A 24,017-nucleotide genomic window follows, 5' to 3' on the forward strand; every position below is an offset into this window, starting at 1 on the left:
AATGGTGATTTCCCCACAGCAGAATGCCAATTGGTATTGTACCAAAACTCACAGAGCGACAGCCATTTGCTCCATTTAGTAGGGTGAGAACTGATGAAACTCCGCAAATAGCACTCCACCTGCTGGTTAACTCGCTCAGTTTGTCCATCAGTAGCCGGATGATAAGCCGAGCTCATATTCAAATGAGTGTCAGTTCTGTTAATAAGAGTCTGCCAGAAGTTGCTGGTAAAAACAGGATCCCTGTCAGATACAATGAGTTCAGGCATACCATGTAACTTGCAAACATTATCCAGGAAAATCTCTGCAACTTTTTGAGCAGTAAATGGGTGTCGCAGAGCCATGAAATGACCATATTTGGTGAATTTGTCAATAACCAACAGAATGCAATCAAACTGGCAGGAAATTGGCAACCCAGTGATGAAGTCCATAGTAACAGTTTCCCAGGCTCGTTTAGGAACAGGCAATGGAGAAAGAAGGCCTGGATAATGTACTCGTTCAGCCTTAGCTTGTTGACAAACCACATAGGATTGCACTTTGTTTTTGATGAAAGCTTTCATGCCAGCCCAACGAAACAGGGAGTGGATTCTGTTGTAAGTTACTGGAAACCCTGAATGTCCTCCGACAGGACTGTCATGAAATGCAGAAAAGATCTTATGCTGCAGCTCCAGGTTGTTACCAATCCAAATACAACCTTTATACCTCAAAAGACCATGCACAAGCTAATAGTTAGGTTTAGCAGCTGGGTCCACAGACAGTTGCTGCAAAATTTCAGTAATCTTATCATCATGAGCATAACTGTTAACAATTTCCTCCAGCCACACTGGTTGAGCTCTGGATATGTGGAAAACTTGAGGGTGTGGTTTCCTAGAAAGTGCATCAGCTGCAGTGTTGTCAACTCCCTTCTTGTAAACAATTTGATAGTTCATTCCCATTAGTTTTGTGAGAGCTTTCTGTTGCCAGATAGTGTGTAACTTCTAATTCTGCAAGTGTATCAGACTTCTTTGATCAGTTTTAATAGTAAACTGCTGCATTTGAAGATAAGACCTCCATTGTTCCACAGCTAATAGGATAGCCATATACTCCTTCTCATATACCGACAGTGCTCTGTTTTTAGGGCCAAGAGCTTTGCTTACATAAGCCAGTGGATGTCCCTCTTGCATTAAAACAGCTCCTATTCCAGTGTCACACGCATCTGTTTCAATCACAAAAGGTTTATCAAATTGTGGCAATGCTAGGACCGGTGCTTCCACTAGGGCTTGCTTGAGTGTATTGAAAGCTAGATCAGTAACAGAAGTCCACAAAAAAGGAACCCCCTTCTTTAACAGATCTGTCAGGGGCCTGCTAATAATGCCATACTGTTTAATGAACTTCCTGTAATATCCACTAAGCCCTAAGAATCCTCTGACCTCCTTGACATTGCTGGGAGTAGGCCAGTTCTGTACTGTTTCTACCTTGCTAGGATCTGTTGAAACTCCCTCAGCACTAATGGTGTGACCCAGATAATTGATCTGTTGTTGGGCAAAAGCACATTTAGTGAGTTTAACCTTCCACTGATCAGCTCTCAAAAGACAGAGCACACCTCTGACATGTTTCAGGTGCTCTGCATATGTTTTGCTGAAAACCATTATATCATCAAAGAAACAGAGAGTGGTCTTCCTGTTAGTAGAAGTGAGTGTAGTATTCATAGCCCCCTGGAAAGTGCCAGGTCCTCCAGCAAGCCCCATGGCCAATACAGTGAATTCATAATGACCATCATGGGTTTGGAAAGCAGTTTTATATTCCTCTCCTGGGGCTAGTCGGATTTGATGATAACCTGCTCTTAAATCCAGTTTAGTAAACCAAGCAGCTCCTGACAACTCATCCAGCAATTCATTTATAACTGGCAAGGGAAACTTGCCCTTGAGAGTGATGGCATTTAACATTCTGTAATCAATCACCAACCTCCACTCTCCACCTTTTTTCTTAACTAGTAGTATTGGAGAGGAAAATGGACTGTTGCTAGGCCTGATTATCCCAGCCCTGAGCATTTCTTTAATTTGTTTGTCCAGTTCATCCTTGAGTTGTGGCACAATTCTATAAGGTCTCATGGATATAGGCCTTGCCCTTGGAATAAGAGGAATTTTATGATCACAAGGCCTTTTGTGAGGAAGCTCAGTTGGAGTAGCAAAAACATCAGCAAATGCCTCAACAAGCAATTGCATCTCTGGAGGTATTTGATCTGGTTCACCCATCTGGATAGTAGAAAGAGCTACACAAGTATAACTATGTTCTTCGGAAGAAATTCCTTGCAAAGTAATAGTTTGGCCCTCCTTAGTAAATGACATCCACTTTTCTACCCAATCAACATACATTGGACTATGCTGTGCAAGCCAATCCAATCCCAGTATTCCATCATAGGTTTGCAATTGCAATAATCTGAAATCAGAGGAAAACCCATGACCATTGCATTGCCAGTTACAGTCAGTTATCTGATGCAGACACTGAATTGTTGTTCCACCTGCAATAGTAACTGTAATAGGTTTGATAGGAGAAACACCCTGAATATAAGAATACTTGGCGTCCAGGAAAGAATGTGTACTCCCAGAATCTACTAGGAATTGCAGTGCTTGGCATTGTAGTACAACTTCTAGTTGCAGTACTGGTGCCTCTGGTTCCTTGCCCATAGCTGTTGCAGACAACTTGATAGTGTGGACAGAGGAAATTGACTGTTGATCATTATCAAATTCAGATTCCTCACTGTAACTGGACTGCATTTGTTCAATCATCTCTTGCACAAAATGCAACTGAACTGTAGACTTACATACATGATCCTTTGCCCACTTCTCCCCACACACAAAACACAAACCTTTAGATTTCCTGTAGTTTCATAGTGCTAACCATTTGTCATCAGTTGGAGTACTTTTAGCAGTGTCCTTCTCCTCTGGTGGTCTGCCCTTGCTGTTGCCATAAGAAGGAACAGTAGTACTTCTCCTAGACACTGAACCTGATGAATTGCTGACAGTTTCCCCCAATTCCTCATGTAGTAATGCCAGTTCATAAGCTGCATCAAGGTCCTTGGGTTTCTGTAATGCAACAGCTATCTGAACTCCGGGTTTCAACCCATCCAGGAACCTGGTAGTATAATGGAGAGAGTTTGGAGCATCCTCATATGCTGTTAACTGATCATAGAGCTCTGCAAAACGTTCAACATAATCCTCCACAGTGCTGTCCTGAGCGATGCGGAACAATTTTCTGAGGAGCGTCTGATGCTGGTTGCGACCAAACCTGCTCTGCAAGGCATTACAAAATTCAGTCCAGGAAGAATTTGGCATGCGTCGCTGAACAGACTCCAACCATCTGGCTGCCGTGCCTTCAAACTGAGCTGTTGCCAGAGAAATCCATCGGTGCTGTGGTGTACTCCATAGACGGAACTGGTCCTCACATCGATTTTGCCAGAGACGGGGATTGGAGCCATCGAATTTGGGCATTTCCAGTTGAGAAGAAAAGGATGAATGATCAAAAGCATCCACAGACTGAAATTCACGGGGAGAAAAAATTCAGGGGGACTGTAGAGAATCATGCACACCTCTGACCGGAGGAGGTACATAAACATTATGTGCCTTCCCCCGGTTTTCGTTGTCGAAGCCAAGGGCGTTGGTCATGCATCCATGACCTCGCCCAGCACCGCGCGAACCTTGGCCGGAGTCGACCTTCGGATCCGGCTCAGCTTCCTCGTGCTTGTACAGATCCGTCCTCAATTGCTCCAGGTCGAGAGCGATCATGAGCTTGTCGAGGGTGGTGTTGTTCGCATCGATAATTTTGCTCATGGACTGGAGGAGCGTCTCACCTTGCGTCTTCAGCTCCCGATCCAGGTCGTCGGCGAACTCATGACGAAGCAGCTCGTAGACGGCACGGCTCTCGGGGCTGAGTTCCTCCATCGCCTGGTGTCGCCATCGATCGCTGTAGCGCGTGCGGTGGGGGTGGATTGGAAGCTCTAGGACGGAGGCTCTGATACCAGATGTGAGCTACTCGCTGAAACCACTCACGCTCCCATGGATTTGGTACGAATCGAGCTAGTAATTTGAATTCGGTAGAGGAAGCCACCCAACCTCACACACCTCTATCCGTTACAAATCATCGGCCTCAGCCGTCCAAATCCTAGCCAACCCCCTCTCGAGGGAGAGAGACGCCTATTTAACGTTACACCCGATCAACGGGCCCAGTTCAGGCCTGCAAGCCACTAGGGAAGGTTCTTGGGCCGCGAAGACTTGGGCCGTAACGTGGGTTCAACATCTGGCTTCCTGTTGCCGGCAACGTCTTGATCTGCTACAGCGCTCTCCTGCGTGTCTTCAGTGTCGACGCTTGCAAGGTTGCTGACAATATACAACTACATATTTAACACTAAAAAATAATTCATAACTTTTTAGTTAACTGGAATATAAATCTATAACATAACAAAAATAAAAAGTTCCCAATCTCTAAATGCACATGAAAGAATCAATTGAGAGTGCAAGAACCCGGGGGTGAGGGGTTCGTTAGGTTACCGGAATGCGACGACGACCGGTGGAGCTCACCACGAGTCAGATTCGTGGCACAAAAGGCACACCCATTATGAATCAGTGACGCATCCATGGCAGCAGGGCCGTAGGGGAGGATAGGGGAGGATTTGCTGGATGTAGACGCATCCCTCCACGACACCAGACACCGCCGCTTGTACCACCCCAACTCCAGTCGCTAGTATGGACGGCGAGGAGGAGGAGGGGTTGATGGGAGTCGGAGAAGCGTAGTCGACGACCAACGGGAGGCGGACGCAGCCAGAGGAGGGAGAGAAACCTAGGCGAGCGTGAGAAGAGAGAAGGGTGGGTGCGGGCTCTTCGGGGTGTTAACGCAACGAAGACACACGGGTCGACCGAAACGAACCGACTACAAAAGGCCCACCAGGAAAGTTTAACCGACTACAAAAGGCCCACCTGGCAACTTACCATGGTTTATATTACAGGGACAGTCTGCCTGTCCGCCCGACCTTGGCCGCCGCCGCGAAGGGGAGTTCTGTTGGGTGAGATCGCATCGGTTTTTCCTTCAGAGGAGATCAGATCGGCAACGTGGCGATGCCTCAATCGAGTGGGCAGGGGTATCCCTCCGGCAGAGGCTCAAGCTAGCAAATCGGCAGCAAAGAAGTTTTCAGAAAAATACTTGGCAACATCGGCGGCCTCCCTCGAGGAGGACCACCGGGCCTAATGTCGATTTTATGTTGGAACTATCGTGGGTTAGGCGACCCCGCGACAGTTCATGAACTCCGCGATCTTGCGCGGGAGAGTGCACCGGCGATCCTCTGCGTGGTGGAAACACAAATCGCAAAGTCTCGCGTGGAGGGATTGGCAGGAACGTTGGGCTACGAGAGTGCTTACGGAGTTGGAAGTTCAGGAAGGAGTGGGGGTCTCTGCATATACTGGAAGAGACCTGTGGAGCTTGAGTTAAGGAAGTTTTCAAAGTACCATATAGACATGGAGGTGAAAGAAAGAGGGAAAGACACATGGAGATTGACATGCTGGTACGGTGAGGCTAATAGAAGTATGTGGTATAAAACATGGGACATGATGCGCTTTCTGAAGGTGGATAGTGATCTACCATGGCTGTGCATCGGCGATTTTAATGAAGTTCTACGCCGGGAGGAGCAGTTTGGACCCAATGAGAGGGATATGGGACAGATCAATGCTTTCAGAGATGCAGTGGATGTTTGTCAGCTAGCTGACTTGGGATACAGTGGCCTGGACTGGACGTTTGAACGAAAGATACAGAACGACGCCTACTGCAGAGTAAGGCTGGACCGAGCCCTAGCGACGTCGGAATGGAGTTCCATCTTTCAGCTCACCTCGGTTCGCCATCTTCATGCTGTAAAGTCAGACCACTCCCCTATTTTGCTGCTTAATAATATGGAGGCACATAATCAGCGTATAGGAAAGTCTAAACCTTTCCGCTATGAGTTGATGTGGGAGCGCCATGCGGGATTCCAGGCACTGGTGGAGGTAGCATGGAGCAGCACACAAGCATCCACAGTGGTGCAGTTAAAGGAGAAGCTACAAAACTTGGCGTCGGCCTTGATGGGCTGGGGCACGGACATCTTTGGAGTAGTGCGTGAGGAACTACGTAAACCGCGCAAGCAGTTGGTAGTGTTGCGGGAGGATCCGTCCAGAATAAGTGCCTCACACGAGGAAATAAAAGTTGAACAGAGAATGATAGAACTAAGGCTCAGGGAAGAAGTTATGTGGCGTCAACATGCACGTATTCAGTGGCTACTCGAGGGTGACCAGAACACAAATTTTCTTCACCAGAAAGCTTCTAGTCGCCAAAAGAAAAATTGAATACAACGTCTGACGAGACCAAATGGAACTGTTTGTGACGACCCAGCAGAACTTGAACATATGGCTGTGGAGTTTTATGAAAACTTGTATGCATCAGAAGGGGTCATTGGCATGGATGAGGTCCTCTCACATGTTCCTTGTAAAGTTACAGATGATATGAACGAGAATTTATCTAAAGCAATCACCGAGGGTGAGGTGAAGAGTGCACTTTTTCAGATGTTCCCGACGAAGGCACCGGGCCCAGATGGGTTTCCGGCGCATTTTTTCCAGAAGTATTGGCATTTATATGGTCAAGAGGTGACAAAGATTGTAATTCGAGTGTTGAAGGGAGAGGACTCCCCAGAGGAGATCAATAGGACGTTCATTGTGATTATCCCTAAGGTACAAAACCCTACATTACTGTCTTAGTTCCGGCCTATAAGCTTGTGCAATGTGATTTATAAAATCGCTTCCAAAGTACTTGCTAACCGTCTGAAGCAGATCCTCCCGAAAATAATCTCTGAAGAACAGTCGGCCTTTGTGCCGGGTCGCTTGATTACTGATAATGTTATTATAGCTTATGAGTGTCTTCATTTTATGAAGAAGAGTAGAAGCAAAAGGAACAGCCATTTCACGTTGAAATTGGACATGATGAAGGCATACGACCGAGTAGAATGGGCGTATTTGGAGGCCATCATGAGGAAACTTGGTTTCTGTAACTCTTTTGTTGACCAGGTTATGAGAGGGGTGACCTCAGTTACTTTCTCTTTGCTATTTACTGGGGGGAGCAGCCAAAATTTTGCCCCTACTCGTGGAATCAGACAAGGGGATCCCACTTCCCCGTATCTATTTTTATTGGCAGCAGAGGGGCTGTCATGCATGCTCAAGAAGGCTAGAGAAGAGGGGACTTTTGAGGGCATCAAGATTGCACCCACGGCACCAAATGTTAATCACCTCCTTTTTGCTGATGATTGTTTGTTGTTCAGTAGGGCAACGGAGGAGCATGCGGCAAAACTAAACAACATTCTAAATGATTACTGTCAAGCATCGGGTCAGCGTATAAATCATGATAAGTCTTCCATTTATTTTGGGAAAGGCTGCCCGAACACTTGTAGGAACATGGTAAAAGGTGTCCTGAATGTTCATAAGGAATCTCTCTGTGAGAGATATTTGGGTCTTCCATCAGATGTGGGGCGCACCAATAATGGAGTTTTCGCCTATCTTAAGGATAGAGTCTGGAAGCATGTGCAAGGACGGATGGAAAAGTGTCTCGCGGGCAGTGGTAAGGAGGTGCTTATCAAGTCGGTAGTGCAGGTGTTACCAACTTATTCTATGGCCTTATTCAAGTTGCCACGGGGCTTATGCCAGCATATTGCAATGATGATAAGGAAGTTTTGGTGGGGTAGCAAAGGAGGAGAAAGGAAGACATCATGGGTCGCGTGGGATACAATGTGCATGCCTAAGTATAAAGGGGGGCTCGGCTTCCGAGACATGGAGATTTTCAACCTTGCCCTTCTGGCGAAGCAGGCATGGAGGTTACTTCAGGACCCGGACTCGCTCAGTGCACGCATACTAAAATCTGTGTATTACCCTTCCTCTGATATTTTGTTGGCCGAGGTAGGATCACACCCGTCCAAGATATGGCACTCCATATGCGAGGGAAGGGACATTCTCCGGACTGGTCTAATTAAGCGAATAGGTGATGGTGAGGACACTGACATATGGAACGAAAATGGGCTCCCATGGAACTACAACATGCGGCCATTGAGCACTATTTCAGATAATCCCCCTACACGTGTATCAGAATTGATAGTGCATGCGACCAGAACATGGGATGAATCATGTTTACAAGACCACTTCCTTCCCATGGACGCGGATATAATCCGACAGATTCCGATTAGCTACAAGCAACAGAGAGATTTCTATGCATGAGAGTACGAGCCGAATGGAGTCTTTTCAGTCCGGTCCTGCTACCTCCTAGTTGTAGAGACAAAACTCAGAAGAGAAAGTTGGCTCAATGGGACGTCGGGCAGCTCAGACACGAAGCATGAGGAACGACAATGGAAGGCACTTTGGGGGGGTGAAAGTCCCGGTCAAGCTGCGGCTATTCGCTTGGCGCCTAGCGCGAGCGTCACTGCCGACGGGTCAGGAGCGGCTTCGACGACATATGGCAGCTGAGGTGACATGCCCAATCTGTCAAGCGGCTGTGGATTCATGGCGACATGCTTTACTGGACTGTAATATGTCCAAGAGTGTATGGTCCTTGCGCGACGATGATTCTCTTCTTCCAATCTATGGCGACGAGACTACCGATCCAAGGTTGTGGTTGTTTGGTTTGTGCAGCACTCTCAGCAGGGACAAATTCATCTCGGTTCTTGTTATGTTGTGGGCTATTTGGTGGGCTAGGAGAAAGGCCATCCATGAGCATGAGATGCAGAGTCCGCTGTCCACACACATGTTTATTGAGAAGTACTTGCAGGAGCTCAACGACCTCCAAGCAAAGACCCAAAGTACTAGAACTGCAAGAGCTCAGAAGGCGGGGCATGTTTTGGCATGGATTCCACTGGCTGGGGGAGAGGTCAAACTAAATGTTGACGGGGGTGTAGCAAAATCATCAAATACAGGTGCGGTTGGAGTTGTATGCCGGAGTGAGACTGGTCTTTTCATGGGTGCATCGGTGGAAGTTTTCCATGGAATAACGGAACCAGCAACATTGGAGGCATATGCATGCAGGGAGGCCCTCGCACTAGCCGAGGACTTGGTTGTTCATAAAGTGCGAATTGCATCGGACTGTCTGAGAGTCATAAATGACCTTAAGAGCCCGGGCTATCTGGGTGAGTATTGCATGATCTTACAGGAGATCAATGAGAGAAAGCAAAAGTTTCAGAGTTGCGAGCTTGTCCACGAACAACGTGCAAGCAATGGTGAGGCACATAGATTAGCTAGAATGGCCACTACCCTAGATATTGGCCGACATGTGTGGCTCATCGATCCTCGGGATAATCTTTGTATCCCCCTAAACTTGAGCACATGAAATAAAGCGCGTTGTTCTTGTAAAAAAATATATTAGTTTTACACATACATGACGGAGCTTAGAAACTGTACTAATTTCTACTGATCACTTCCCCTCCGAAGTAATAAAGGATAAAAAATCACAACAAAATATCTTTTGCGGGACAAAATAGAGAAAACCAAATGTTTGAAAAGCCCTAACAATTTTTTCCCCAGGATTTTAGCCTCTAATGCCAAGTTTAAACTTAGGTGGCTGGCACATGGGTAACACGCTTCCACGCATCTCTGTCCATAGCGCTATTTCTTGTCCATAGCGCTATTTCTTTGATGATACTATAGTCCTTCAGATCTCTCTTAACAGACTCTTCTCATGTCAAATTCTACCCCAACATCTCTTGACATTCTCTGCACGCTTTAGCCGTCCGCTATGCACTGGAGCTTCTAGAGGTCTACGTTGAATATGCTCAAACCATCTCATATGATATTGGACAAACTTCTCTTCAATTTGTGCTACCTCTCGTATATCATCATTCCGGACTCGATCCTTCCTCGTGTGGCCACACATCCATCTCCACATACGCATCTCCGCCACACTTAACTGTTGAACATGTCGCCTTTTAGTCGGCCAAGACTCAGTGCCATACAACATTGCACTGCCGTCCTGTAGAACTTGCCTTTTAGCTTGTGTGGCACTCTCTTGTCACAGAGAATGCTAGAAGTTTGGCGCCACTTCATCCATCCGAGTTTGATTCGATGGTTCACATCTTCATCAATACCCCATCCTCCTGCAGCATCGACCCCAAATATTGAAAGGTGCCTTACCTGCCCATCAAGGCTAACCTCCTCCCCCTCGCACCTAATAGTACTGGAACTGCACATCTGGATGAAAGGATTAGCACACTTGGATGAAATTTATACATAAATATTTACACTGTAAAAGGATTATATATCCAAACTAATCAATGATTCATATAAATAAAATAATATATGCATACAAAAGCACTTTCCTTCACCCAAGAAGAAGATCAAGTATTGTGAAAGCAAATTTCACCATCTTGGTAAATCACCAATGACCTGAATCTGTTGCATGCTTTAATGTTGTGAATAACACCATTATATGTCATCACACCACTGGAATGCAACCTTGGGAGCTTGGGAGATAATTCTTGTATACATTTCTTTACCGCCATCCTTAGAAAAAATTGGAGCTCAAAATCAAGAGTGGTCATTAGAAGACAATTTTTTTCATGGTTTCAGCCTAGGCACTGTCACAAGATCTTCATTTATAGGTGCAAGTAAATGAAAGTATGGCGACTCCCACCTCCCACCCCCACCGAAACCCTAGCCACCTACCACCCCGACGATCTCCACATACCACCGCGGGTTTTGCCATCTAATCCACCCATCCAATCCGCGTCCTCTGATCTCCCCACCTGTTATCATCTCAATGGTGGTTCATGCATCCATCTCCCCCGGGCTCGATTTTTCCCCGTGGATGGGGTTTGCACAGGGGTTTGGCGATCTATTCACCGCACGGTGCACCCATCAGCTGAGTCCGGGCATTTCATCATGGTTGTCTCTTCTGTGCGGCACTCGTTTCGTCTCACTAAGGAGAATGTTTCATTGGCTTTGGAATCCGCAATTGGAGGCTATTGTTTTGATCTCAAGGTATCGTGCCTCAATGACCATGTCTTCTCTTTTCATGTGTCTTGCAAAGAAGTTAGGTTTTTCGTCTTGCACTAGAGGAATTTTGTTTTTCTCAATTCAAGTGTTTCTATCATCTATGGGGACATGGGGTCCAATTGGTTGCGAGACTTTAATTCTTGGCAGTCTGAATGTCAAGAAGAATGGAACTTAGTTAGTCCTTCTAAGCATAGAGCACGTTTAGGGATGGAAGCAATGAAAGTTCCTTCAGTTAAATACTCTACGCGTTCATCCTATCCTACCCAGCAAGTTAAGAAGCTGCACTTTGCCACTGTGACGCCCCCGATTCAACCGTACACTAATCATACACGCAAACGTGTACGATCAAGATCAGGGACTCACGGGAAGATATCACAACACAACTCTACAAATAAAATAAGTCATACAAGCATCATATTACAAGCCAGGAGCCTCGAGGGCTCGAATACAAGAGCTCGATCATAGACGAGTCAGTGGAAGCAACAATATCTGAGTACATACATAAGTTAAACAAGTTTGCCTTAAGAAGGCTAGCACAAACTGAGATACAGATCGAAAGAGGCGCATGCCTCCTGCCTGGGATCCTCCTAAACTACTCCTGGTCGTCGTCAGCGGGCTGCACGTAGTAGTAGGCACCTCCCGAGTAGTAGTAGTCGTCATCGACAGTGGCGTCTGGCTCCTGGACTCCATCATCTGGTCGCAGCAATCGGGTATAGAAAGGGGGAAAAGAGGGAGCAAGCAACCGTGAGTACTCATCCAAAGTACTCGCAAGCAAGGAGCTGCACTACATATGTATGCATTGGTATCAAATGGAATAAGGGTATCATATGTGGACTGAACTGCAGAATGCCGGAATAAGAGGGGGATAGCTAGTCCTTTCGAAGACTACGCTTCTGGTAACCTCCATCTTTCAGCAGGAGAAGAGAGTAGATGGTAAGTTAACCAAGTAGCATCGCATAGCATAATCCTAACCGATGATCCTCCCCTCGAAGCCCTGTGAGAGAGCGATCACCGGTTGTATCTGGCACTTGGAAGGGTGTGCTTTATTAAGTATCCGGTTCTAGTTGTCATAAGGTCAAGGTACAACTCCAAGTCGTCCTGTTACCGAAGATCACAACTATTCGAATAGATTAACTTCCCTGCAGGGGTGCATCACATTTCCCAACACGCTCGATCCCCTTTGTCCGGACACACTTTCCTGGGTCATGCCCGGCCTCGGAAGATCAACACGTCGCAACCCTACCTAGGCACAACAAAGAGGTCAGCACGCCAGTCTAAATCCTATGGCGCAGGGGTCTGGGCCCGTCTTCCATTGCACACCTGCACGTTGTGTACGTGGCCGGTGAGCAGACCTAGCCTCCCTTATACAAGAGTAGGCGTTCCAGTCCAACCCGGCGCGCGCCGCTCAGTCGCTGACGTCACGAAGGCTTCGGCTGATACCATGACGTCGAGTGCCCATAACTGTCCCCGCGTAGATGGTTAGTGAATATAAGCCAGTGGGCAGACTCAGATCAAATACCAGGATCTCATTAAACGTGTTAAGTATCCACGAATGCCGACCAGGGCCAGGCCCACCTCTCTCCTAGGTGGTCTCAACCTGCCTTGTCGCTCCGCCACAAAGTAACAGTCGGGGACCGTCCGGAATCTAGGCCCACCTCTACCGGGATGGAGCCACCTGCCCCTTCAGCCCCCAACTCCAAACAGTACCACAGGTAATGTAACAGTGTAAAGTATATAGTATATACCTGTGATCACCTCCCGAACTGATCACGGGCCAGTAGTATAGCATGGCAGATGGACAAGAGTGTAGGGCCACTGATGGAACACTAGCATCCTATACTAAGTAGTAGGATAGCAGGTAATGGTAACAACAGTAGTAGCAAGGGCATGCTATGCATCATGATAGGATTAACGGAAAGCAGTAACATGCTACACTACTCTAATGCAAGCAGTATAGAGAAGAGTAGGCGATATCTGGTGATCAAGGGGGGGGCTTGCCTGGTTGCTTTGGCATGAGAGAGGGGTCGTCATCGACGTAGTTGAACGCAGCGGCATCAGCGACAGTCTCGGGGTCTACCGGAGAGAAGAGGGGGGGGGGAGAAACAGTAAATACGAAGCAAACAAAGCATCACAAAACATAACGAGGCAATATGCGGTGCTAGTTATGCCCTAACGCGGTAGTAAGTGATACCGATGAAGGGGGGAAACATCCGGGAAAGTATCCCCGGTGTTTCACGTTTTCGGACAGATGAACCGGAGGGCAAAAGTTGCGTGTTTTCTATGCTAGGGATGTGTGGCGGACGAACGGGCTGCGTATCCGAATTCACCTCATCGTTCTAAGCAACTTTCATGTAGAAAGTATTTTCATCTGAGCTATGGTTTATTTTATACGATTTTCTAAAGTTTTAAATCACTTTTAGAATTTATTTAATTAATTTAATCCAACATTATCCAGAATAGTGCATGCTGACTTCATCATGACGTCAACATGACGTTAGCAGTCAACAGAGGTGTTGACTAGTCAAACTGACGTGTGGGTCCAGTGGGACCCACCTGTCATACTCTGTTTTAGATTAATTAGGGTTTAGTTAACTAATTACTATTTAATTAAACTAACTAGTTAATTAGATTAATTAAACAGGATTAATTAACTTAATTAATTCACTAATTAATTAACTATTTAATTATTAATTTTATTAAATAAATTTCCTTTTATTATTATTGATTTTTTTAATTTTTTAAACGTTCTCAGGGGCTGGGCCCCACCTGTCTGTGGCACAGGGGCCATAGCAGGCGAGCATGTTACGGGCGCGGCACCCGTTCGTTTGGGCGCACCTCCAGGGGCGGGCGGAGCCGGCAGGGAGCAGGGGAGGGGCCGGTGACCACGACGCCAGCCAGGCGGCCGGGGCAGCGATGAAGCGGCACAGGCGAGGCCACGGTGACCTGGGGAGGTAGCGGCACGGCACGTCAGCGGCTGCGAAGGCGTGGGGAGCAGGGGGCGGGGGTCGGAGCGCTTTGGCCAGGGGAGCACGGTGCGCGCGGCCACCCGCAGGCGGGCGCGACAGAGGGCGGTCCAGGGACCTGTGCGCGCGGATGGGGGCGCGGTGAGCGCGCGTCGGGCACATCCAGAGATGGCGCGAGCGCGCACGAGGGTGGGGACCGGGGTGCGCGGTGTCGAGGCGAGCCAGGGAGAGACAAGGCGAGGGAGGCGCTCACTGGGGCCGTAGGGTTAAGGGCAGTGGGGCGCGAGGTGGAGGTCGGAGACGTGCGCAGAGAGGAGGCAGTCCGGCAGGGAGGTCCAACGAAGGCGCTCCGGGACGTCGGCATCGAAGAGGTGGGTCGACTCACCCGGAGCGGCCACGGCAAGGTTCGGTGCGCGCCGGCGGGACCCTGCCGGCATGGTCCAGCGACGAGGTGGGCTCGGCGAGGGGCGCCAGCCTGGTGGCGGAGACGGGAGGCGCCGGCCGAGGTGGGCAGCGGGGCGCTGCCTCAGCGGAGCAGCGGCGAGGGGGCGCCGTTGCGCCCCGATCCGGATCGGGAGGGATCGAGAGGAGCGAGGCGTGAGGGGAGAGTGGAGGGGGCTGGTCCCGGATCCAGATCAGATCGGGAGAGGGAGTGGCGACGTGAGGGGGGTGGGGGGAAGTGGGGGGTGTCGGTGGGTCAGGGTTTGGCCTGGGTGGGGTTATCCAGCCGGGGTGGGCCAGCTGGGCCGCGTGGGTGGCCAGCTGGGCCTGCTGGCCCAGTTGGCCGGGGTTGTCCTTTTCTTTCTATTTTTATTTTGTTTTGTCTTTCTCTTTTCTTATTTTTATTTGCTATGTTTGCTTTCTTTTAGTTTCCTTTTATTTTAGTTTTAGTAAATTACCACAATGGCATCTAAATAGATTTTACAAATTATGCCACTGCCACAATAGTTTAATACTTATAACAAATTAGTTTTGAAAATGTTTATTATTTTTAGAGCATTTAAATAATTGTATTAGCTACTGTTTTATTCATTTTAGAGTATTTAAACGTTTTATAAAAGTAGGGTTTCTTCACCTTAATTACCTATGCATTATCTGGCAGAAACCGAACATTTTAGTTTTAATATTTGAAAGCTTTTGATGTTTGCCTCTATTTTGAATTTGAATTTGAATCGGTTTTGAACTAACCCAGAATTAGCAACATTAATCGAGGTGACGTGGCATCATTAGTAGAAAGTTACTGTAGCTTAATTATCCGGCCGTCACAATTCTCCTCCACTACAAGAAATCTCGTCCCAAGATTTAAGAGGGGAGTAAGGGGGAAGACTAGGTTACGAAATTCTAACGATTCTTCTCGGTCTTGGTTGATCTTCTCGAAGAGGTCGATCCATTACATTGTTGTCTTCATTTCTCTGCTTCAAGTCATCATGATGAAGTCAGCATCCTTTCTTCAGGAACTCCATCGTACTTACGAAAGGATAAGGGGGTATTACGGAAGAACGGACCGCTAATCTAGTAGATAACATCAGGGAAGGTGGCGAGAAGTAACTCTCAAATTGAGACTTAAGACAATATCGAGAGCAAAGTAAGAAGGTGCAAAATAGAAGTTTCAAGCGCATAGGCAATCGTTCGTTGCCTGAAGCGAAGTGTGAAAGGGGTTCAGAGTAATGGGAATAAGTATTGCGTCTGATACCAAATTGATGATCTCATTGGAAGGTGGCTCTTGAATTACACACGAGGCCACGCGCGAGGAATAACTTTGGGAACAGGGGGTGTACAGGAGAGTCAGGTTTCGATCCTGTGGAACTGTGGGTTATGGGCCCACCATGTGTTTTTTTAATAGGAGCAGTGACATCTTGCACAGTCATGATAGCAAGGCATGTCAGAGAGTACCATGTCAGTTATGTCGGCAACAACGTTGGTACCAAGGGCGAGGGACAAAGAGAACCATTTTCCTGCTCGTTGCTACGAGGCGGGCCAATAGGCAAAGTTCTCGTCCATCGGTGGTTACCGGAATGTCATCAACAAAGTAACATGGTCTTACTGACAGAGTTGTACACTTTGGTGCTTATAAAAGCAGTGACGTATTACTGCTTAGATCATATAAACCTCAAGAAGGTTAAACAGAACAATGGAAAGGAAAATGTGATTATAAGATTAAACAGAACAATGGAAAGGAAAATGTGTTTAAACACATATTTCAGGGGTATATCCTTCCCAAGAACAAGCAGAGTATGATATCCAAGACCGGATAGAAGGTAGAAAACCACATAAGTAAGGGGGGGAGCTCATGATATTACCCATACAACAGTGTTTGGATAATTGAGCAGGAAACATTTAGCATTAGCTTCAATGTTCTTGTTGAAAATCGGAATACCATAGACATGCTTCGAGATAGCATTGACATGGTCAACAGGTGAAGATCAGACTCTGGAGACACAAAGGATCCATCAGGAATAACTTGAAGAATAGGTCTTACAATTCCCTCATGGAAGAAGGGATAACTTTGCTGAAAAGGAATCTATAACAACAAGTCCTCCGGCCAGGTGTGATAGGCATGACATCACCTTACCGATATATAAGGACCAATGTAATAATTCTTGGAAATATGTTCCGACCATCATATCTGACCGAGAATCAGATCTGATTGGTGCCAGGATGCCCCAGACCCAGGATGCCTGAGAAGAAAAGGTACAACACAATTGACGAGACGACATTGTAAGATTCTCGGAAAATGTACTATGGAAGCGAGTTCCGAAACAAGAGTTCATCATTAAAACCAAGGAGAGGATGAAGAGGTGGCTGATGAACTCAGCGACAATTTATTGAGATTTCCAAAAGATGGATTTCCGCACTTATGTGAACAAGGAGATAACATTTGTCGGATCAATTGATATAAGGATGTATGCTCGAGGAAAACATACACAATTAAGCATTGGTTGAAAAGTGGACCCAAAATATGGTCTTAGGTAGCATGCTCAATGTTAGAAAGGTGATCCAACAAGCAATAGTCTAAGAATGAAATATCGACCATTAACTTGAAAGCAATAGGGTTGCTAGAAACACGAACAAGTTTGTGTTGAACGGAAGGCAATAAAGTGGTCGATGATAACACAAATCATCAAGGGAAGGAGGGTAATTCTCATCATGAATTCAATTGATATCTTGGAAGGGGTCAAAATGTTGATGATGATCACGACACATTTGTCGAGAGGTTTCAAGAAGATGTAACCGATCGGCGATGACATCAAGTTAACGGAATGATGAAGCGAGAAGTTATTGAAACCATAGGTATGACACAAACTTGAAATCAAGCTTGTCATTCAAGGACAATTGTCATGACGAGGAAGATCGACGTAAGCTTAGCTATCGTCGCAAATTGGTGCTCCGAGAATAAGGACCAGGTAGCACAGTTAAAATCGGCATGATAATGATATAGCCGAGCAAGCCAGGAATGACATGGTTGAGTACAAACTCGTGAGTAAAGGAGATTACTAAGAGTTGTTTAATCATGGTGGGGACCTGATTTAGTTATCGGTGTCCTCGAGTGACTAACAACTCAGAACCAGGAAAAATTGGAATCGATGAGGAATAATACTTGATGAAGGCTCATAATAAGCAACATGGTTTGGTGATATAATAGAGATACCAGAGGGTAATACTCAGAGGTAGAGCAAAATAGAGGGTTGACAAGTGTATTGATCTGCAAAAGACAAGTACTTTAACTTGTCCGAGAAAAGGAATCAAGGAATATCAATATGGCCGAAACTATAGCTGCAAGGGATCGAATTTAAAGACACCGAAAGAATTAACCAACTGATTAAAAGTTTTGCAAGAAGCTTCCATGATAAGTTCCACATCGGGTCCATGGGCATGAACACTAAGTTCAAGGTTGACTCCCACTTCTTCAATGCATAACCTTCCATTCACTTCTCGTGTTTCAAAAATGACATTAGTTGTTGAAAGTTTTACCTGGTGCAATACCAGATAGGTATGACCCGTGAAATCTTATGGGTTCAAACAGGTTAGGGAAGGCGTCGGTTCAACTCATCAGGGCATCTTAGGAACATATACCACAAACTTCGGAGTAAATAATACAAGCTCGAAAGTAGAGTATGGTTATCAGGGCAGAGGATACAAATTACCAAAGGCATTATATACCCATGGAAAGGCTCACAAGGTTGTTGAATATGAAGGACACCGTCGGATAATAATCCAACAAGGGGTTTGTGGTCTACAACGGAGCTGTTGCGAGTATCGGTACTCTATCAGAGGAAGAAACCATGCAAAGGCATTGGATTATAGAAACAACTGACTAACTCAAAGCTCAATTGCAAAGGAATTATGATTTCCAAATCAAGGGATCATAAGCAAATGCTCTGATTAAGGATGGATAAGTCGAGTAGCTTAGGGGTACAATCGACGACAATTGGGTTGGTCGAGATCCAACTCATGTTTAAAATGACGTCTGAGCCGAAAGGATGAATTCTAGGAACTGATTGAGGACCGCGAGCATTCGCAACATATTAAAGCAATGGACTCAAAATGATAGTGACAAAGGCTGCCAATAAGATTACTATACTTATGGGCTTAACCATAATGCAAGCAAGCAAGAATTTCAAGAGCAATAAGTGCTAAGGATTTTTGGAAGATCGAATATTATTTTGAAGACCTTAGTGAAACACATAAACAACTGGGGAAGGGCGGATACTCGGTAAGTGCGAGGAATTATCCGTAGGGGTATTCAGGTGGCTTAGAACTGCAAGGCAGTAGGCACAAAGTATTCTCGGAACAATAGAGAGAATTTTTGGCGTATCTTGTAATAACAAGATCAATGGGATTTGAAAGGTCAAGCATATGTAGTTATCCATAATGATACAATAGTGGTAGGGAATTTGCAAAGGCGGCGGGCACAACTGTCTTGAGAGAGCAACGGAGATTATCTTCGGAATCTTCTGGTGCAGCAGGCAATCATCTGTAATAAGGGAAACTCTCACATGGACGTGATCACGAGATCCTAATGTTAGAGTTAGTAAAACCATTTAAACCCGAATAGAAGAGAGATCAGAGTCCCAGAGTATAGACGAGGAATAAAAGATCCTAATACCACCCAATGGTGACGTGGGCCCATAGGCAACACAGCCATGTTAGTAAAGGTTTTGCAATGACTAGACTCAACTTCGGCCAAGGAGTTGGAAAGGGGATTCCTATAGGCAGTCGACTCTGATACCAACTTGTGATGCCCCTGATTCAATCGTACACTAATCATACACGCAAACATGTACGATCAAGATCAGAGACTCACGGGAAGATATCACAACACAACTCTACAAATAAAATAAGTCATACAAGCATCATATTACAAGCCAGGGGCCTCGAGGGCTCGAATACAAGAGCTCGATCATAGACGAGTTAGCGGAAGCAACAATATCTGAGTACATACATAAGTTAAACAAGTTTGCCTTAAGAAGGCTAGCACAAACTGAGATACAGATCGAAAGAGGCGCAGGCCTCCTGCCTGGGATCCTCCTAAACTACTCCTGGTCGTCGTCAGCGGGCTGCACGTAGTAGTAGGCACCCCCCGAGTAGTAGTAGTCGTCATCAACAGTGGCGTCTGGCTCCTGGACTCCAATGTCTGGTTGCAGCAATCGGATATAGGAAAGGGGAAAAGGGGAAGAAAAGCAACCGTGAGTACTCATCCAAAGTACTCGCAAGCAAGGAGCTACACTACATATGTATGCATTGGTATCAAATGGAATAAGGGTATCATATGTGGAATGAACTGCAGAATGCCGGAATAAGAGGGGGATAGCTAGTCCTTTCGAAGACTACGCTTCTGGTAACCTCCATCTTGCAGCAGGAGAAGAGAGTAGATGGTAAGTTCACGAAGTAGCATCGCATAGCATAATCCTAACCGATGATCCTCCCCTCGTCGCCCTGTGAGAGAGAGATCACCGGTTGTATCTGACACTTGGAAGGGTGTGTTTTATTAAGTATCTGGTTCTAGTTGTCATAAGGTCAAGGTACAACTCCAAGTCATCCTGTTACCGAAGATCACGGCTATTCGAATAGATTAACTTCCCTGCAGGGGTGCACCACATTTCCCAACACGCTCGATCCCCTCTGTCCGGACACACTTTCCTGGGTCATGCCCGGCCTTAGAAGATTAACACGTCGCAGCCCTACCTAGGCACAACAGAGAGTTCAACACGCCGGTCTAAATCCTATGGCGCAGGGGTCTTGGCCCATCGCCCATTGCACACCTGCACGTTGCGTACGCGGCCGGTGAGCAGACCTAGCCTCCCTTATACAAGAGTAGGCGTTCCAGTCCAACTCGGCGCGCGCCACTCAGTCACTGACGTCACGAAGGCTTCGGCTGATACCACGACGTCGAGTGCCCATAACTCTCCCCGCGTAGATGGTTAGTGCGTATAAGCTAGTGGCCAGACTCAGATCAAATACCAGGATCTTGTTAAACGTGTGAAGTATCCGCGAACGCCGACCAGGGCCAGGCCCACCTCTCTCCTAGGTGGTCTCAACCTGCCCTGTCGCTCCGCCACAAAGTAACAGTCGGGGGCCGTCGGAAACCCAGGCCCACCTCTACCGGGATGGAGCCACCTGCCCCTTCAGCCCCCAACTCCGAACAGTACCACAGGTAATGTAACAGTGTAAAGTATATAATATATACCCGTGATCACCTCCCGAAGTGATCACGACCCAGTAGTATAGCATGGCAAACAGACAAGAGTGTAGGGCCACTGATGGAACACTAGCATCCTATACTAAGTAGTAGGATAGCAGGTAATGGTAACAACAGTAGTAGCAAGGACATGCTATGCATCAGGATAGGATTAACGGAAAGCAGTAACATGCTACACTACTCTAATGCAAGCAGTATAGAGAAGAGTAGGCGATATCTGGTGATCAAGGGGGGGGGGCTTGCCTGGTTGCTCTGGCAAGAGAGAGGGGTTGTCGTCGATGTAGTTGAACGCATCGACATCAGCGGCAGTCTCGGGGTCTACCGGAGAGAAGAGGGGGGAGAAACAGTAAATACGAAGCAAACAAGCATCACAAAACATAACGAGGCAATACGCAGTGCTAGTTATGCCCTAACGCGGTAGTAAGTGATACCAACGAAGGGGGGAAACATCCGGGAAAGTATCCCCGGTGTTTCGCATTTTCAGACAGATGAACCGGAGGGGGAAAGTTGCGTGTTTGCTATGCTAGGGATGTGTGGCGGACGAATGGGCCGCGTATCCGAATTCGCCTCGTCGTTCTAAGCAACTTTCATGTAGAAAGTATTTTCATCTGAGCTATGGTTTATTTTATATGATTTTCTTAAGTTTTAAATCACTTTTAGAATTTATTTAATTAATTTAATCCAACATTATCCGGAATAGTGCATGCTGACTTCATCATGACATCAGCATGACGTCAGCAATCAACAGAGGTGTTGACTAGTCAAATTGACGTGTGGGTCCAGTGGGACCCACCTGTCATACTCTATTTTAGATTAATTAGGGTTTAGTTAACTAATTACTATTTAATTAAACTAACTAGTTAATTAGATTAATTAAACATGATTAATTAACTTAATTAATTCACTAATTAAATAATTAATTAATTATTAATTTTATTAAATAAATTTCCTTTTATTATTATTGAATTTTTCTAATTTTTTTAAACATTCTCAGGGGCTGGGCCCCTCCTGTCTGTGGCACAGGGGCCATAGCAGGCGAGCGGGTTACGGGCGCGGCACCCGTTCGTTCGGGCGCACCTCCAGGGGCGGGCGGAGCCGGCAGGGAGCAGGGGAGGGGCCGGTGACCACGGCGCCAGCCAGGCGGCCGGGGCGGCGATGAAGCGGCACAAGCGAGGCCACAGTGACCTGGGGAGGTAGCGGCACGGCAGGTCAGCTGCGGCGAAGGCATGGGGAGCAGGGGGCAGGGGTCGGAGCGCTTCGGCCAGGGGAGCACGGTGCGCGCAGCCACCCGCATGCGGGCGCGGCAGAGGGCGGTCCTGGGACCTGTGCGCGCGGATGTTGGCGCGGTGAGCGCGCGTCGGGCGCAACCAGAGATGGCGCGGGCGCGCACGAGGGTGGAGACCGGGGTGCGCGGTGTCGAGGCGAGTCGAGGAGAGACGAGGCGAGGGAGGCGCTCCCTGGGGCCGTAGGGTTAAGGGGCAGTGTGGCGCGAGGTGGAGGTCGGAGACGTGCGCCGGAGAGGAGGCAGTCCGGCGAGGAGGTCCGGCGAAGGCACTCCGGGACGTCGGTGTCGGAGAGGTGGGTCGACTCGCTGGGAGCGGCCGCGGCAGGGTTCGGTGCGCGCCGGTGGGACCCTGCCGGCATGGTCCGGAGACGAGGTGGGCTCGGCGAGGGGCGCCAGCCCGGTGGCGGAGACGGGAGGCGCCGGCCGATGTGGGCAGCGGGGCGCTGCCTCAGTGGAGCGGCGGCGAGGGGGCGCCATTGCGCCCCGATCGGATCGGGAGGGAGCGAGAGGAGCAAGGCGTGAGGGGAGAGTGGAGGGGGCTGGTCCCGGATCCAGATCGGATCGGGAGAGGGAGTGGCGATGTGGGGGGGAGTGGGGGGTGTCAGTGGGTTAGGGTTTGGCCTGGGTGGGGTTATCCAGCCGGGGTGGGCCAGCTGGGCCGCGTGGGTGGCCAGCTGGGCCTATTGGCCCAGTTGGCCGGGGGTGTCCTTTTCTTTCTATTTTTATTTTGTTTTTTCTTTCTCTTTTCTTATTTTTATTTGCTATGTTTGCTTTCTTTTAGTTTCCTTTTATTTTAGTTTTAGTAAATTACCACAGTGGCACCTAAATAGATTTTACAAATTATGCCACTGCCACAATAGTTTAATACTTATAACAAATTAGTTTTGAAAATGTTTATTATTTTTAGAGCATTTAAATAATTGCATTAGCTACTGTTTTATTCATTTTAGAGTATTTAAATGTTTAATAAAAGTAGGGTTTCTTCACCTTAATTACTTATGCATTATCTGGCACAAACTGAACATTTTAGTTTTAATATTTGATAGCTTTTGATGTTTGCCTCTATTTTGAATTTGAATTTGAATCGGTTTTGAACTAACCCGAGATTAGCAACAGTAATCGAGGAGACGTGGCATCATTAGTAGAAAGTTACTGTAGCTTAATTATCCGGGCGTCACAGCCACTTTTCTTAACTATGATGCTTGCAAAGGGTATCGTTATCATGCATCCCCTGAGGAAATTTTGACTGTCTCCAATGATGCAGATTATGTGCTTGACCCTCAAGATATGGTTACAACCTCACCACCATTGGCAATCTCACCGTCGATGGCTATTCCAGCTTCCTCGACAATTCAGTTTGGGCCCGTTTCACCAGTATGACGATCTCCAAGGGTTTTAGAAGTTGGAGGGAATTCGAGCATAATTTTCTTGCCAAATCTTCATGTTAGGCCTTGTGCTTTTCCTGGCTCGGCCCGGGATCCGGTTGAAATCTCTGATGATGACTCCGATGGGCCAACCCATGAAGGTGGTGACCCTTTGGGCCCAGGATCTCCAAAACGCAACCCGTCAATTATTTTGGTATCTCCATATGCATCTCCGCTTTCTTTGGCTAAATCACCACAGGAGATTATACATGACCTACAAGGATTAGATGAGGTTGTTGAAGATATTGCCGCATGGTTTTGCGATTGTCAGAAGTGCCTTGGCATGGGCCATATTTTGGAAAATTGCACTAATAAGGTTCGCTATCATAAATGTTTCAGACTCGGTCACGTTAAAAAGGCTGCAACAGGTCATCTCCTTCCATTTAACTCTGTGTTCCCAAAAACATCAAGTCTCGCGCCCACCAACAGCCTAGCTCGGACTCTGCGTTCCTCCTTATCCCTGGCTAGATAGCCACGATGTTTCGTGCTCCTCTGCTCCACAACAAAACCGTCCTCCACCATCGTCAGATCAATCGCCGACAACCAGCCCGCCGCCGCCACCCAAAGCATCGCCGGACCCTATGGAAAAATTTGAGCTTGACCCACGACGCTTCCTCCTGGCGGACCATG

The sequence above is a fragment of the Triticum dicoccoides genome, chromosome 7A (genome assembly GCF_002162155.2).
Source record: "Triticum dicoccoides isolate Atlit2015 ecotype Zavitan chromosome 7A, WEW_v2.0, whole genome shotgun sequence".
Classification (NCBI taxonomy): domain Eukaryota; kingdom Viridiplantae; phylum Streptophyta; class Magnoliopsida; order Poales; family Poaceae; genus Triticum; species Triticum dicoccoides.